General features: G+C 40.4%; 1 pseudogene; it reads left to right on the top strand.

The window, feature by feature from the left end:
- Positions 1–1,966: 1,966 nt before the first annotated feature.
- Positions 1,967–2,462, top strand: LOC110131185 (mitochondrial inner membrane protease subunit 1 pseudogene; annotated as a pseudogene).
- The last annotated feature ends 16,268 nt before the right edge of the window (positions 2,463–18,730 follow it).

Here is an 18,730-nt window from a genome sequence, read left to right as displayed (position 1 = left end):
CACTGGTTCAATCCCTGGTCCAGGAAGATCCCACATACTGAGGAGCAACTAAGCCCCTGCACCACAACTATCGAGCCTGTGTTGTAGAGCCCAGAAATCACAACTACTGAGCCCACTTGCTTCAATTACTGAAGCCCGAGCTCCCTAGAGCCCAAGGTCCACAAGTAAAATCACTGAGATGAGAAGCCCTCACACTACAAGTAGAGCATAGACCCTGCTCACAGGAACAAAATGAAAGCCCAAGCAGCCACGAAGATCCAGCACAGCCAAAAATAAATTAATTAACTAATTAAACTTAAAAAAAGAGTCTGTCTTCTCTAGTAATGGCAATAATTCATTTTCCCATTTCCCATTCCAATGAAATAGCATTACATGTTTTGATAAAAGTTTAAGAACCATTGTATGGTTCCTAGGAAGTCATTGAGTTTCAATATGATTTTAGGCTCATATATATGAATTTGTTCCATGAGAATCAAATTCAGAAAGTGTCAACTTACTTTATATTCTTAAATGAAATTAAATCTGGCTTAACCTTCATTGGCTTTAGTAGTGGAGAAATCCAATCCAAGACTTTTGGTGAAAAGTTCCCTCCCACTCAATTAGGATCAGGCCACCACCTGGGGTTTACTCAATCCAAGTTATTTTGCCATTTGATCTGGAGGAAGTGGAGTTGCACTTTCCTCCTGCATTCTTTCCTCCCCTCATTTGGGTGAGGGCTCTTTGTCAAAGCCCCTGAAGAGCAGCCAGGATCCCAAACTCTTTGCATACTGGAAAAAGTGTATGAACAAATACTAGCTAAGATGTTAGCTGATATTGATCTTGGGTGGCCTTGGCTTGCAGGGGCTTGAAGCAGAGCTTCATTTCCTGGCCAGAGACTAAGGATTGGGTAGCGGTGGTGACAGCACTGAATCCTAGCCACTTAGACCAATGGTCAGTGACAAGACCCTGACTCTGTGGATTTGCAGAAAAAGAATTCCCACAAAGATGAAAAGTAGTGAAACAAGTCAAGTGTTTATTAGGAGGAAAAAAAATATAGTATGTACGGATAGACACACAGGCAGACTCAAAGAGAGAGTTGCAGAGTTGTGTCTTCATTGTAGTTGGAATCACTTATAAGGGGCATTTCTTCCAGGTTTCCTTTAGCCAATCATTTTGATTTTCCTGGCTCAGAGTTCATATTTGGTATATCTCAAGATCTTCCATGTGTGGCCACACATCTCTTAGCCAAGATGGATTCTACTGAAGAGGCCTATGGGTAGTTAGCATCACTTAGCATCACTCCCCTTTTGAGCTCCAAGGAACCTTTCTGCCCATGTGCAGTTGAGGAGATCTCCTGATTTCAAGAATGAGAGATATGTGGTCTCTTATCTCCTATCTGGGCAGAGCTTAGCCTCCTGCCTTGACTGTCCTGCTAGTCTCATCTTGGAGTATCTACATGGTGGGGGGTGGGGGTGGGGATGGCTACCTCCTGCCTCAATATCATCTTAAACTAAGTGATATCCCTCTCAGAGGCATTAGTATTTGTTATATGGAATTATTTCCATATATATTTAGAATAGAGATGTGAGTCAATGTATGGCAAAAACCACTACAATATTGTAAAGTAATTAGCCTCCAACTAATAAAAATAAAGGGAAAACAAACAAACAAACAAAAAGAATAGAGATGTATTTAAATTTTACATAATACACACTTACTAGAATGACTAAGAATACAAAGGTTAACAATGTTAATTGTTGGCAAGGATATGAACCATCTAAAACTTTCATATCTTGCTGGTAGGATCACAAAATGGTACAGCCAGGCAGACTTCTGCAAGTCCAAGAATCCTGAAATCATGGATCACCTGTATATGCTTTGAAGCATGCTTTAGATGTTTTTTCTTGGAAGCCCTGCTACTACACTAAAAACTGAATGGTTTGTTGAAAAGACCTACGGTCAATGGTGGCAGAGTCTACATAGAACTATGCTTTGTGCTGTTTTGGTAAAAATGTTTTGGCTTGTTAGCTTTACTATTTAGTGTGGCTGTATAGCCCACGGTGCTTTTGAATATGTTGGTAGTGTTGTCATGTGTTTTGAACCATCAATGGAGCCTACAATTCAAAATTCAGGTACTGTCTTTGCAGAAAGTCTTAATTGACACTTTTATGGTATCCAAAGAGATGGCATAATGATTACAAAACGCCCAAGTGATCCAAAATCATATATTTGTAAAAGACTAATTGGTTTTGCAGAAGACAAAATTCTCACCACTAGCCCAGCAGATTTCTTTAAAAGACATTGTTTTGTGCCAACAGGTCATGTTTGGTCAGAAGGTGATAATCTACAGTTACAGATTTCAGGTGCTATGGACTTGTTCCATATGAACTAATAAGTGGACATATCATCTTTAGATTTGGCCTCTGAGTGATTTTGGATGTCTATGTGACAACCCTAATGGTCACAGATTTTCTGATGATTAGCAAGCATTTGTTCTTTTGATTTGATTATTGTCTTCTGTTCAAGTGAGTTTATTATTGTCACTGGAACCATGTATTTACTAATAAACTATTTGCTATTCAGAAAAAAAAATGGTACAGCCACTTTAGAGAATAGTTTAGCAGGTTTTTTATAGTTAAACAAAAACTTACTATAGTGAGACATATACCTATACTATGAGCCACAATTCCTAATTTCACTCCTAAACATCTAATCAGAGACATGTGTTCACATAAAAACCTGTGTGAAAATGTTATAAACATTATTCAGAAGCACTAAAAATTGGAAACAACCTAAATGTAGATTGACAAGTGAGTGGATAGAATGGTATATCCTACACAAAAGATCAATCAATAGTTGATTGAGGCTTAGAGTCAGGGAAGGGAACATGTCAGAACATTTTGGTGTGGTAGAAATGTTCCATACCTTGATTATGGTGACTGTTAAACTCTTTGTTGAAGGGTAGAGGTATATCACATGAGGACAAGGGGTGGGCTTGGGATGGAGGATATTAGTTTTCCTGAAACCTGGTAGGAACTGTTTTCAAATCTGCAGAGATAGGGCCTCTGAATAGGTTGGCAGCAAGTACGCAAAGAGTTTGGGACCCTGGCCGCTACTCAGGGGCTTTGGCAAAGAGCCTTCACCCAAATGAGGAGAGGAGATGAAGGAGGAGGAAAGGGCAACTCCATTTCTTCCAGATCAAAAGGCAAGATACTTGGTGGAGCGGAAAGAAGTTTTTCACCCAAAGTCTGGAATTGGATTTCTTCACTACTAAAGCCGATGGAGGTTGAGCCAGATTTAGTTTCATTTAAGAATATAATGTAAGTTGAAGTACTTCCCTGTTGATCCAGTGGTTTAGACTCTGCCTTCCAATGCAGGGGGCACAAGTTTAATCACTGGTCAGGGAACAAAGATCCCACATGCTGTGCAGTGCAGCCAATAATAATAATTATGAAAAAATGGAATATAAAGTAAGTTGATACTTTTTGAGTTTGATTCTCATGAAACAAATTCATACAGATTCACAAATATGAGCACAGAATCATATTATTAGATGGAAGTTAGAGAAGATATAATATCCAGAGAAAAGGACAACTAAAGGTGGTTCTGGCACGGACAGAAGTGGTGAGACAATACTTTGGCAGCAACAGGGCTCCTAGTTCCCCTGAGATCTTGCCAGAGAAGCTGGTACTTCTTGCTTTCTTGAAAGACTCACTTACTTGGGCTTAGAGACTTTGCAAAGAAACATACTTCAATAGTCTGTTGTGAGAAAAAGAGACACAGATGTACAGAACAGACTTCGGGACTCTGTGGGAGGAGGCGAGGTGGGATGTTCTGAGAGAATAGCATTGAAACAAGTATACTATCAAGGGTGAAACAGATCACCAGCCCAGGTTGGGTGCATTAGACAAGTGCTCAGGGCTGGTGCACTGGGAAGACCCAGAGGGATCGGATGGGGAGGGAGGCGGGAGGGGGGATCGGGATGGGGAACACATGTAAATCCATGGCTGATTCATGTCAATGTATGGCAAAAACCACTACAATATTGTAAAGTAATTAGCCTCCAACTAATAAAAATAAATGAAAAAAAAAAAGTCTGTTGTGTAGGAAATTAAAAGTCAACTTAAGCATCATGTCCAAATTTGCAAAATTTGTTCAAAACAATTTGCATTTGCCAAGCAATTTGTTTTGAACAGTTGCCTTGGCTATGAAAGGCAGCCAGAAGAAGATAACATTGCTCTATCAACATAAAACAAAGGCTATCTTCTTATAAACACATGCCCAAAATACCACATGCAGCTCACCCAACCTTGGGAGTTAGCAATTGCATATTGATGTAATGATTGAGAGTTTTCAAGTAAGGAAAACCAAACAGACCTAAGATATGTCTTTGCAGAGTAAACTAAAGAGATGGGTGATTATGTTAACATCAGATTATTACACATATTTATTGCTGCAGTAAAACCATCTCTTTACACATTCTCTTGGCTTCATAATGGTGAGAAAAGTACTTGGATATAAAGATATGAAACTGTGATTATGATGGGAGTATAACATTGATGATCTTTAATGATTGATCAAGACCAGAGGGTTGAGAGATTTTGAAATCTCTAAGTGTTGTCCCAGCCCAGGATTACTGGATGGAGCAGGGCCTGGAAGAATGTCTTAGTCTGCTTGGGCTGCCATAACAAAACACCCTAAGCTGTGTGGCTTAAACCACAGAAGTTTATCTTGTCATAGTTGTAGAGGCTAGAAGCCTGAGATAAGGGTACCAGAATGATTTAGTTTTAGTGAGGGGTCTCTTCTGGCTGCCATTTTGCTGTATCCTCACGTGGGCGTCCATCAGTATTAGCGTGTGGAGAAAGATTGACCTCTCTTTCTCTTCCACTTCTTAGAAGGTCATCGATTCCATTAGGTAAGGACTCCATCGTTATGACCTTAGTTACCTCCAAAAACCCCATCTCCAAACACAATCACATCAGGAGTTCAGGCTTCAACATAAAAACTTGGAGGGGACACAATTCAGTCCATAGAAAAAGTAAGCAACCCCTCCCTCACGTCAGCATGGAACTTTCAATTTAGCCACCACAGAAACCTGTAATGCATGAAGCAACAGCAAAGAATAAGGAACACAGATTCCATAGCTCAGAAAGAGGAGGGCTGGAGCACTCAGAAAAGACCTTCTAAACCTGGGATTCTCTTGGGACATTCAGGCCTGCATGCAGATTTTCTAAACTCTGAATTTAGTCAGGAATTCCCTTGCTCAATGGCTTCCATTCTCTAAAGAAAATGTCCAGACTCTTATCACTGCCTTCTGACCCCTCAATTTTCCTCCCAGCCTCTTCTGTTGCCAAACTCTGAGGCAATCACATTGAGCTGCTTTCAGTCCCAAGGACTTTCTTTCACCTTCAGGCCTGTGCCTGGGTAGTTTCCTCTTTCTGGAAGACTTCTCCACCCAGCACCTCACATGTCATCCTCTCGCCTCAGTCTGTGCCTGCCAGCTCCCCTCATCCTTGAGGTCTGAGTTTAGAGGACACTTCCTCAGAAAACCTCAGTGAGAACATCATCATGAACCCTCAAATAGCTGTCACTCATCTGCATTTGATAATGGAATGTCATGAAATATTCCTCCAGTGCTCAAATTGCTCTAATTATCTCATAAATAATTATAATGGTTTATTTATATGAATCAAGATCCAAGGTTCACACTTTGCAAAATAATAGCTTAATTATCCTAATGAATTATTACATTTATAATATTTATCCACTACCTATCCAATCACATTGGTTGAACTGCCAAGTATTATCTGCCCCAGCACACCAACCCCCACCCCCAGGCCACCCACCTTGGATGAAAATTTTCAGTTCACATTCACATCTATAGGGCTAACCCCTAAACCAAACACTACTGCTGACATTGTCCCTCAAAGATAATCTACTGAACTTCCCTGGTGCTCCAGGGGTAAGGCGTCCACCTGCCAGTGCAGGGGACATGGGTTCAATCCCTGGTCCGGGAAGATTCCATGTGCACGGAGCCTATGCTCTAGAGTCCACTAACCATGCCTACTGAGCCTGCATACTGCAGCTACTGAAGCCCATTCACCCAAGAACCCATGCTCCACAACAAGAGAAGCCACTGCAGTGAGAAGGCCACGTACTGCGACTAGAGAGTAGCCCCTGCTCGCCACAACTAGAGAAAGCCTGCACGTAGCAACAAAGACCCAGCACAGCCATAAATAAATAGAACTTAAAAAAGGTGGGGGGGGGGGAGATTTTCAGAAAGTTCTGATGTGCAGTGAGTGATTCAACTCCCCCATTTCCCCCCACACACAAAAAAGCTAACTCACCCAAATTTACTGACATTCAGCCCAGATATATCTCCAGTATGTTATTTTCAGCACAACCTGACCTCATTGAAGAGTTCTTGAAGAACTAGAAAACTGACAATGTGCTTTAAAGGAAGAGAAAAGATGTATGATGTTCCAACTGGCAGCTCCAGGCTCTACCCGTACAGTGTTTGAGGACATTTACATGTCAGGAAGTTTATAATGAGCCAGATGAAATGTTTGTGCAGCGCACCCCATGAGACGCACTGTTCCAAAAGCTGAATCTAAGTTTAGATAGATTCCAAGATCTTCCCCCACCCCACCCCCAAAATCCTCTAAAAATAGCTTCTCTCTTACTTAGGAAATCTGTCTTGCTCCTGAACACAAATATGCTTTTACTTGATTCCAACACAAAAAGACATTACTGACTGAAAGAAAAACTGAGCTCTTAGCAAAAGGACATGCATGGGTGAGGAACTATCTGAGCTATTTCTATTTACTTTCCTAGTGTTTTAGAATGTATGAAATGCTCCCCTCCCCCATTTCAGTGTTCTGTGTTGAAGACACAGTGTAGAGGGGGACTTTGCAGATGAAATATGGTTGAGTGTAGGAGGAGGGAGATACAGGCAGTGTACCAAGCCCTGCTTTGTAACACAGAACATGCTGGAGAGAAAATTGCTGAAAAACAGAGAGAATAGGGGAGGATTTATATTTCCATGTTGGCAGTTGATCACATTCAGTCTTATTCAATGAAACTGCTTCAGTGGCTGTTGCCATGGGAACCAGACATGATTAAGTGGTTTATTGGATGCAGTTTCCATGGACCACTGTTCTAAAGCGGGGTCAGGGTTTCACCCTCACTTGGGGTCTTCCAAAGCTGCCAAGGTATTTTCTTTTAACAGGTGTTTTTTTTTTTTTTTTAAACAGGTGTGTTTTTAATTTCACTGTCAGTGAACACTCACAATATCTGAGATAAAATGGCTAAATTCATGAACTGAATATTTGTAGGATTTTGATTATTTTGTCAGAAATAAAATAATTTAGCGTACTTGCCAGAAGAAGGCTGTAATTAAAAATTTTATATGTGCGCACAGTGAACTTTGCATCACAATATAGAAGGGATCATCTCACTTTGTAAGATCACTAAGGCCATCACTGATTTGCACTATTTCTCTTTCCTGACTGTGCTGGTTCAACAGAATATTCATCACTATAGTGACGCTGTAGTTACCTTCCCAAGATCGTCACACCCCTCATTTGTTCAAACCAGACAGTTCTCTGGTAAGAGTCTGGACAGACATTCTCATGAGATGTAGCAACCCTGCTTTCCTCCTCATATTCAGCCCGCATAGTTACTCACATGACTGACACACATGGACAGGCAGCTGACTCTTAGACGCTGTGTGTCCAGGATTCTTTCCAGAAATGTTCCACAGCAGTCAGTGTGTGGAAATCAACACACACCAAACTAAGCAAATAGCTGGGAGCTGGGGCAGTGCTGTCTAAAAGGCTCCGTGCAGACCTGGGCTTTGCTGCTAGAAGCTGGGTGACTTGTTTCCTTTCCCACAACTGCTTCAGGATTTCTGGGAGGTACTTCCCAGTTTCTTCTTCAAGCCAAAAGGGCTCCTAGCTGCTAGAAGTGTTGTCAGCTAACAGCTGGGGCCCTCTCCTGAAATCACCTTCTCCTAAAAAGAGCCAGCTCCCTCAGGGGCATGCTTCCTTCCTTCCTGGGCATCTCACAAACAATATGTGGTTTATGGGGTGTGTGGGGGGAGGGTAGGGGACGACTGGTATGAAATCCTGAGCACCTCATTCCCACCCACCTTGCTCCAGCTCCAGATCCCTGTGAAGGATCACCCAGCTCTAGAGCTCCCTGTAGAGTCAGCCACAGCACTTGTTGAGACTTCTCTGAAGCCCAGCTTCTCCCTCTGCCCAACCCTGGTTTTTCACTCTATTTGCAAGGGTGCTGCTCACTAGGGCACTCCTTAGGAACATGCACGTCAGCCTCCATCTAAAAATCTCCTTCCCAGCATAAAGACCGGCAATAACTCTGAACTTCTGAGAAATTCCCTCCCCTATTTTTACTGTGCAATTTTGGGGCGACTTAGTCCCTACTAAGCCTCAAGTGTAAAGCATCTGGAAAAGCCCATCAGCTCCTCCATCCCCAGGCCACATGATTTCTGAATTAGGGCAATGAAGTAATGAGAAGAGGTCTGATGAAGACATCTAAAAATGAAGCTTTCCTAATTTTCCAGATCTACCAGAAGAGATACTCTCTATCACTGACTATGAACAAAGAAGCATGTGGACTTTGATTAATTCTTAAAATGATGAGAAGTGTGCTGAGATTATAGCCAACCCAGGAAATAGGAGAGAAATAATCATTCATTGAGTCACTGGTTCAAACTACACCTGCACCAGTTGCATCTGAAGCCAGCCTGCCTCTGGATTTCTCAACCTATGAACCTATTAATGTACACTGTGGCCTAAGTTAACTTTATGTTTCCCAACTATAAAACGGCATTGATGATGCTACAGCCTTTCTAATAAGGATGTTTTGGAGAATACATTATAAGTGTATCCAGTGTATCAGAAGTGCACCACAGATGTCAGTGATTTACATGGCTTTGAAAATCCTTGGCTGATTTACAAGATGGAAGACAATGCATTTTCCTTAAGCATGTGTTCCTCAGAGGAACAAAGGTTTTTATTGACAATATCTGGGACTGTCTTCAACCTGTACTTTGATGCTCAATCCAGAACTGAGATTTTCAATTTGTAAGCAGTGGTATTTTAAAAGACTGAAATCTCATGTGGAAACCATAGATATGTATACACATGAAAGTGAAAGTGTCAGTCACTCATCCGTGTTCGACTCAGTGATCCCATGGACTGCAGCCTGCCAGCCTTCTCTGTCCTTGGAATTCTCCAGGCAAGAATACTGGAGTGGGTTGCCATTCCCTTCTCCAGGGGATCTTCCCTATCTAAGAATTGAACCTAGGTCTCCCACATTGCAGGCAGATTCTTCATTGTCTGAACCACCAGGGAAGTAATAATAATAAAAAGTATAGGGTACTTGCTATGTGCCAGGTACCCTGCTTAGCACTATATTTTTAGAATATATATGCATGCTTGTGCGATAATTAATTCCTTGAAACTTCCTGATAATTCTATGATGTACACACTACTATCATCTCTGGTACTTCTTGTGAAACCTCTCCAGTACATTCACAATAGTGAATGCTGGAATCTGATGACTATGAATATATTCTCTGAATAATGGATACTTTGAAAGCAGCATCAGGTCACAAGACTTTTTTTAAAAAGCAGGAAATAAAATGTATGTAGCACAAATAGTCTAAAGTAATAACTACATGCATACACACACATACATATTCATTCAGAACTTTAGCTATCTAAGTGAGAGCAGTTGTTGAGAAATGCAACAGTTCTTCTATATTCCAAATAGTCCTGAGAAAACAATTTGCAAGGGGAAGGAAGATTAAGGAAAGGAATGAATACTACTTTATACAGAAATGTTAAATTTTATGTTTATCAGAGACAGAACTACAGAGCATGTTGGGAAATGGTTTATTTCCCCCTTTTGGGTTTAGGCTATAGGAATGATTAACATCTGTCATTGAGAGACTCTGTATTTATGTTATGTGTGTAAGAGCCTTCAGTTCCCTTATGGGAAAGCAGGAAATAGAGATTTTTCTCGGCAACTACACTGGTAGGGAGATTGGAGTTCAAGGTTAGGACTTGGGGATCCATGTCCATTTTGAACTCTTCAAAGGGACCTGGAATACCAAAACCATAAGCTGACACTCACGCCCCCAATGTATTGACCCAGGCAAAATAAATAAGCCTCAGGACCATGTACCATGTCAGGGAAGAACACTGACAATGACCAAAACTAAGTTCTTGGGGCAGGGCCCGGGGTTTTGAATTAACAGAAGAGCTATGCATGGCAGAGAACAAGCTTCTTTTACAAAGAATGGAAGATGAGTTGGTGGGGCAGGTTTATGAACTAGGGTGTGTCAACTAGAAATCCCAGTGAAGAATTATACTTTTTGGAAAGTTTTCCTTTGAGCTAGAGGAAAATTCTTACATAGCCTCACTTTAAGTGGCTTCCTTCTTATGTGGTCTAAATTTTCCTCAACAATGTAATGAAATCTGATACTGCTAAAAACTGTGAGAGTTGTAGTGATATTGGGGCAGAAGAAGTGGGGGAGAGGCTGCCAAACTGTGTGGCGGTCAAAGGCAGAGAAAACAGAGGCAGATCCCTCAGGCCTAGCAGGCTGTTGGGCTCCATAATCTGAAGGTCAGGAACCTCTTGAGGGTCCTGAAACAAATGTGGCTGCCCTGAAGGGTCCAAAACGCTGAATTTGAGTTATAAGTTGAGTCAGTTAAGCATTTTTTTTTAAAGCAGAGGGTTATCAAAAGTCCATTACAAAAACTGCTCTACAGAATTGAAAATATTTTTCAATATTTCCTAAGGCAGAAATGCAAAATCATGTTAGTGGTTGATCATAGAAGTTGTGGGAACTGTATATTTCTCAAAGAGAGATATTTAGTACACATGGGCCTGACATTATCTGGAAGGGTTCTCTACGTAAGTACTCCAGTTTCACGAAATCCAAGTATATTTTTTGGTAGATGCTGCATGACAGGACTGGCAGACAGAGAGAGAGGGGAGTGATGTGGGACAGGAAGCCAAGAGCTCCAACTTAAGCTCACCATCAGCCAGCACGGTGCCTTCAGCCATATCTCCTTGGCCTCTTAGAGCTTCAGATTTCTCTTTAAAATGAGAATTTTGCAAATCCCACAATTAGAGATTCATTATTTTTGCCTAAAGTGTTTCTTCCTGCTAAAATACACAAGCCCCTGATTGTTGTCAGAAACCACAATCAGGTATTTATGAAAAAGTGGATTTATTCAAGAACAGGCTTTGGAAGGGGTTACTGAGGTGAAGAAAGAACACAGAAAACCAACATACCTTTTTCAGTACAGCTAATTAGCTAAGAGGGGGAGAAAATGGAGAGTTTTGACAGTGTCACCTTGTTATGGTAAGAGGGAACACATGTCACCCCAGAAAGAGTTGAGTTTTACTAAGTATTTGTACCACAAAGAACAATTGTTAGCAGTGCCAGTTAAAACCTTGGGGTACAAAATTATCATCATTGGGTTTCTTCCTGGGTTGTGATTGCCAGGTATCCTTCAGAGTAAGAAAATTAATTCCTTTCTTTCAGATTTCCCCTCTAAAATGTATATCTGATGATCACTTTTTGATGGTCATTTATTGAGAATTTAAGAAAGTTCTACTCTGTGTTATTCAACTCCAGTAAAAGACTGATCAATAATTTTTCTAAAAAATGAGAACATTGAGGAAGTAATCTCTTAGGTCCCTTCCAACTCTGAAATATTTCACTTGTGTGTTGGGCTTTACTTCCTGAAAGTGGAGGTGTTTGAAGGAGGTCATGACCACAGGACCCAATTAAAGAAGACACCAAGCTTGGGGCTGACTCATCGAGAGCAGAAATGCATCCTGCCTGCATTTGTTGAGCAATAAAAGGAGAGCAGTATCTTATAGTTAGTGGCGTCTCAAAATTTCTTCCAGGAATTTAGCAGACACTATGAATTAGAGATGGAACTGGTGTAAATTTCTGCTTAGAAGTTAAGCTGGGCAACTCAATGCAGGGCTCAACATCAACTCCTTTAAGAAGCAGCCAAGGAAATGGTCTTGACAGATACAACATTCTTGGGTGGTTCGGGACAATCTCTTAGCCCAATCATCTGATCCTTATAGTTTAAGAAACCAAACAAAAATACTTCTCAAGATGTCATTTAAAATTTTTAATTGAGTCTTGATTAGAGACTATTTTAAACCGTCAGGAGAAAATACAAAAGGTATTTTAGCTCTGAAGTAAGCTTTATTCCTCATGGAAACAAATATGAACATCTGGCCACATTTCCTCCTTGTAGTTTCCTCAGGAACAGATGAGCCTGGGATCTTTGACCCTTGTGGTATCTGGTGACTCATTCTTTATATGCAAAGATCATTTTAGTTGTGTGAAGAAGATTTTCCAATACAGGCCTATTCCCTGCAAAGTGGATTTCTTCCCAGGGAATTTTATCTATCCACACTGTTTTATGATTTATTTTTAAAGACTTGAAACATTTTTGGTTCCTTGGAGGATGATTTGAATTCACTTAACAAAATACAGGCCCCTTTGTGAGCTAGAATTTCAGGATCTGTAACTTGACAAAGTTGATTTATGGCTTTTATGAATGTTGGAAAGTAGCAGCCTCAGTGGATTAAATTCCAGTTAAAACTTGCTGGTAATTTGTGATATATTACAAAATAAAAGAGAAGCTGTTTAAGGTATTAGAACAGAGTGCAAGTTCCTGAGAAAGTTTTAGCCAAGTAAATGACAACTTTAATTGCACAATTATTAGGAGACCAGTTTTCATCTCAGTGTACGTGACACAAAGTTTTGCCATAGATATAAAAGTGAGAAGCTTTACTTTAAAGGCTATAGTTTCTTAATGTTGATATTTTCTATGAATGTAAGAATTTTAAAGTGCCAAGATCTAATCTGGAGTTTCATTCATGTGCACATACAGAAGAATTTGAGTTCAAACCTTCTTTTCCTGCTCCATCAAGACAATGCCCATCTCATGGGATGTTGGTCTTAGAGAAGGGAAAAGAGAACAATAATAAACTGCAATGAGAAACACAGGAAATGATATGTCGTGAGAAATTCCTTCCAGCCCCTGCATGTTAGGTTGACTGCATCTGTGTCACAGAGGGCCATGACCACAGTAAAATAGAAACTGTTTAGCTTTTCACTGAAGGGGTCCCAAGAGTGTCCTTAATTTTGGTTTTAGGTCCTGAGTAACCTGATCCATTTTTAGATATGGGTGCTATTATGTGGAATTGGTCACATCCAGCAGAAGCCCTAGTTAGGAGAGAAATAGTCCATTGTTTATGTAGCCTCTGATTTGTTTCAAATCTAACAAGTTGCATTAAAGACTCCCAATGCCCTCCTTTGTGGAAAAATTGGGCTGACGTTATAACTATGGGAATAACTGTGATGATGGACAGGAAAAAGCTGCTAAAAATAGAATAAAGGGAACAAAGAGACATACATCAGCTAAGATAGTCAAGGGAAGTCTCTCTGAGTAGACAATATTCAGCTAACTCCTAAAGGAAGAGAAAGAGCCAGAATAAGAAAAGTATGGGAAGACCTTCTAGGAAGAATAAAGAACATATTCAAAGGCCCTGAAGCAGGATGGGCTCATGTAATGAGCCAAAGAGAGTAGTCTGAAATAAGCTTGAAAGGTGAGTAGGAGTGACGTCCTACAGCAGCTTGGAGGTCACTGCAAGTTTATATTTAATTCTGGGTGTAGCAGGAATCCATTGAGTGGTGTTAAACAGATCATAACATGAACAAATTTTTATTTCAAGATCCATCTATTGTCTATGTAGAGAATGGGTTGGATAGGGCAAGGAGATTGGGTGGTAATAAAGGACAGGTTGATAAAATCAACAGCACTTCTGATATACTGAATTTAGAGTGAGAAGAAGGATGCATCAAGATGTACTGAAGTTTCTCACCCAAGTGTCTAAATGTGAGATGATGCCATTTACAAGACAAGTAAGGCTTAGGCTGGGGCAGCAGTTTGGAGGTGAGGAACCAAAAGCAGCAGGAGACACACTGTGATGTCTCTGAAATTCCCTAGTTGAAATACCAAGGAGGCGGTTGGATATAGGAATCTTGAGTTCTAGGAAGAGATGATGGCTGGAAATATTAATGTTGACATTGTTGGCATCTAGATGGTGTCAGAGCCAAGGTATTGGAAAAGATTATGCAGAAAGAGTTCAGAAAGACAAGAGAAATGATCAAGAACTCCAACATTTAGAGACTGGATAGTGGAAAAACAACTTATATACATAGCAAACAAGGAGATGGTTGTTTGCTGAGTAAGCAAGGAGAAAATGACATCCTAGAAATCAGGAGGAGAGTATTTCCAGAAATAGTAGGGTGCTTAACTGGGTTATTGCTGCTTAGAAATCAGTAAGTTCAAAAACAGAAAAATGTCCATCAGATCAGGCAACAAGGAGGTTGTTGTTAACACAATGAAAGCAGGTCTGAACAAATAATGGGGGCAAAAGCCAGGCCAGAGGTATTGGGAAGGTAAAGTAGAAACAGCACGTTGAGGGCATTTTTCCAAGAAATTTGGCTGTGATGAAAGTAGCTTAGAAACTCTTTGCTTCCCTACATGTTATGAAAGAACAAAGTTCTAAGGTTCTTGCCACAATACAATGTTTTTTCCCTTCCTGTTTTGATTGCAATGTTCCCTTTGCTTCAATTTTCAATTAGCACTAACTGGAAAATCACCTCCTTTCATCCCAGCATGAAACCTGGACATTATTGTCCTGTAAAGTAACTACTAATTATATTGGCAAAAGTAAACTTCCTGGAAGACTGTGTCCTTGCTGAATAAAGATATCATTTAGGCAACCCCGATTTCTTGTGAGAAGCTTAAAATATCTTTCTGTCTCATAAAACCAATTAAATATTCAGGAGAAATATTCCCCTTGTAGCTCAGCCAAGAAATTGAAAATGACCTTTTAAGTTGGTCTCCTGTTGTAAGTGCAGGAATAACTTTGAAAGAAAAAAAATTGGTCATTCTTCTCACTTCTCTTTTACCTCTTACCTTCACAAGATGTGTCGGGACTATAAGCTCTCAAGATTCTCTATACCCCATTCTCAGCTTCAGTACCCAAATTATTACTTCACTTTTCCTCAAAATGCTCCGGGTTCCAATATTACATATCTCCTTTGTCTCTTCTTTTCTCCCAATATTATCTTTTCCTTGGCTTAACCGAGCTCAGTTTCTCAGATGACCCCAATGACACCCCATCTCCTGTTATTCATATTCTTGTTATTCATACTCTCCCTCACTATTAAGGCCAACCTCTGTGACCAACAGAATTATGGAAGTGAAAGAGGACGAATTATAACACTTAGGTCACAAAAAACACTGTGACCTCTGCCTTACTCTCTCTTGGACTGCTTATTCTGTGAAAAGGCAGTCACCGTGTCATGAGAACAGTAAAGCAATTCCTGCAGAGGTCCTTCTGGGGAAGATCTGAGGTTCCCACCTATAACTAGAACTATTCGAGCGCGCCATCTTGGCATGTATCTTTCAGCCCCAGCGGAGCCTTCAGAAGACTACACACAGCCCAGATAACATTTTGCTATAGCCTTCTCTGAGACCTGGAATCAGAACCACTTAACTAAGCTGCTTCTAAATTACTGATCCACAAAATATGTGATATAAAAAACTTTAACAACACTGACTTTTGAGGAAAGGATAGCCAGTACATCACTGAAAATCAATTACTGAGAAATGTTCCACAAATTATCAGAAGCATTTACATATTCCAAAAAGGATAGTTTTAAACTCAAATCTATAATTGATAATTTTCAGACAACAGGAAAAGTGAAGTGAAGGCTGCAATACAAGGAATAAGAAAGAGGAGATAATTTCTCTTTGCATATGTATGTTTTAGGAAGCAGGAGAGGGCAGAAGATACTAATATATAGTAAATGGGTCCTGATAATCTGCTCTCTGATCAAACCCCTCCTAAACCCATACATCTTGTCAGGGCTTATTTCCTTCCTTCTCTTTAAAAAAATATTTCATTGAAATAGATGATCATGGTAGATTAAAAGTAGTCTCTTTTAGGGAAGCCAGCCGACTTAGACCACCATGCCAGGATGAAGGTCAAGCTAGCTATCTGAAGAAGTCCTTGAAAGGAGAGAAATGCCTGAGCTGTTTCAGTCATCCCAACCTAGGTGCCAGATCTGCAAGTAGAGAAGCCATCTTGGATATCAGGTCCAGTCAGCCTTTCAGCCAACTCCAGCCCCAGCTGCCAACTGACTACAACTGCATGAGAAACTCTTAGCAAGAACCTTCCAGCTGAACCCAGTCAGCCAACAGAACTAGAGAGTTAATAAAATGGTTGTTTTAAGCCACCAAATTTTGGAATGGTTTGTTCAGCAGCAAAAATAATTATAACAATGAAAGAGGAAATTAAGCAGAAAACACTAGGAATATCTGTTGATGCTGGCAATCATTAGTTTGTAATGGAGCCATTTGTCTGACTTTGGTATTAATACTTTCTCTAGCTCAGCTTCTTAGGTTCAGGATCAGAGGGAATGGATAGCAGGACTTCTGCAAGATGATGATGATAAAGGTGGTGCTGATGATGATGGTTTAGTGGTTAAAGCAACAATTTATTATCTTCTAGAGGTTTGGGCCTGATGAGCTCATTAGGGCAGTTCCTACTTGAAGTGTCTCAGATGGTGGCAGAGAGTTTCTTTTTCTACCCAATCTCTCCACATGACTAGCATGGGCTTCCTCACAGCAGAGCAATTTCAAAGTATTCAGATTTCTTACATAGCAGCTGGCATCCCTCAGAGCAAACATTCTAAGAGACACAGGCAGAAGCTATAGGGTTTTGAAAGATTATGATTTTGCCAATGACATGAAGAGACATTAAACTCCAAAGGGGTGAAAAATGGACATGTAATAAGACTAGGTTCGAATATTTTTAAATGATTTTATTTATTTTTGGCTGTGCTGGGTCTTCATTTCTGCGTGGGCTTTTCTCTAGTTGCAGTACGCCGGGACTACTCTTTGTTGGAGTGTGTAGGCTTCTCATTGCAATGGCTTCTCTGATTGTGGAGCTTGGGCTCTAGGGCATGCGGGCCTCGTTATCTGTGGCATGCAGGCTCAGTGGCTGGACTCCTGGGCTCTGAAGCACATGCGCAGTAGTTGTAGATCATGGGCTTAGTGGCTCTGAGGCATGTGGGATCTTTTTACCACTGAGCCACCCAGCAAGTCCCTAGGTTCGATTTTAAAAGGAGACAAGGAATCAAGAAAATGGAGCTATGGTGCCCCAAAACTTATTGTCTAGAACCAGTGTTGCCCAAAATAAGTTTCTTTTCTTTTTTTTTTTGTAAGTACACACTGCTATACTTTAAAAATAAATAAATAAATAAATAAAGCTGTGCTGAAAGTAAAACAATTTTTTTAATAAATTAAATCTTTCAGGATTTATAAGAGAAAACAAAATCTAAAGCTAGTCATTGACCATTAGCGTTTTCTCTTCTGAACTTTTGGTCACCTTATTTCATCCACACGTTTTGTGTCTTCTATTATAGTTACTTGGGCATTTGAATTATTCCCAGGTATAAGATGGTGACATCCAATAGGACAAGGGCCATCTTATTTTTTTTAACATCATAGTAGCCTCAAGCCCTGTTTCAAGCAGGGTTTCCATAACAGTTGTAGTTCTGCTAGGTTTTTGGTCTTTAAGAAGAAATATTAGCATCCTCTTATTTCCCTGGGTCAGGAAGATCCCCTGGAGAAGGAAATGGCAACCCACTCCAGTATTCTTGCCTGGAGAATCCCATGGACGGAGGAGCCTGGTGGGCTACAGTCCACAGGGTCACAAAGAGTTGGACATGACTGAACAACTTAACTAACTATATTTCTTGATCGTGAAGCAGAATGCTGAAAGCTTTCAAGACAACTAAAAAATGCTTTCTATCATTATTGTTGGTCTGTTGACTTCTTGCTCAGGTTAACCTCCTCAACCTTGAGGTGGCTCTTGACTTTAGTGAAGGCCTTTAATGACAAGTGCTTCAGACTAGGATGTTAAGTATACCATTTGATAATGAAAATACTTATTCTTCAGGGAGGTAGGGAAAAACAGGATGACTCTTTGTCAGTTTGAGCATTTGACTTGGCCTCTGGCTGGCAACAAGATGGCATCTGAGAGGTTAGAGGAGTTTTGGATCTAAGTGTCCTTAGGCTTATTGAAAGGATAGATTCTATTGGACAGTCAGGAATAATCTTTGAGTGTGTGGATCACAGAAAACTGTAAAAAATCTTCAAAGAGATGAGAATACCAGACCACCTTACCTGCCTTCTGAAAAACCTGTATGCAGGTCAAGAAGCAACAGTTAGAACCAGACACAGAAATACGGACTAGTTCAAAATTAGGAAAGGAGTACATCAAGGCTATATGTTGTCGCCCTGCTTATTTAACTTCTATGCAGAGTACACCATGCAAAATGCCAGGCTGGATGAAGCTCAAGCTGGAATCAAGATTCCCTGGAGAAATATCAATAACCTCAGATATGCATATACCACCACCCTTATGGCAGAAAGCAAAGAGGAACTAAAGAGACTTTTGATGAAGGTGAAAGAGAAGAGTGAAAAACCTGGCTTAAAACTCAACATGAAAAAAACAAAGATCATGGCATCCTTTCCCATCACTTCATGGCAAATAGATGAGGAAAAAATGCAAATAGTAACAGATTTTATTTTCTTGGGCTCCAAAA

The sequence above is a fragment of the Odocoileus virginianus genome, chromosome 9 (assembly GCF_023699985.2).
Source record: "Odocoileus virginianus isolate 20LAN1187 ecotype Illinois chromosome 9, Ovbor_1.2, whole genome shotgun sequence".
Lineage (NCBI taxonomy): Eukaryota > Metazoa > Chordata > Mammalia > Artiodactyla > Cervidae > Odocoileus > Odocoileus virginianus.
This window is presented reverse-complemented; position numbering and strand designations above follow the sequence as displayed.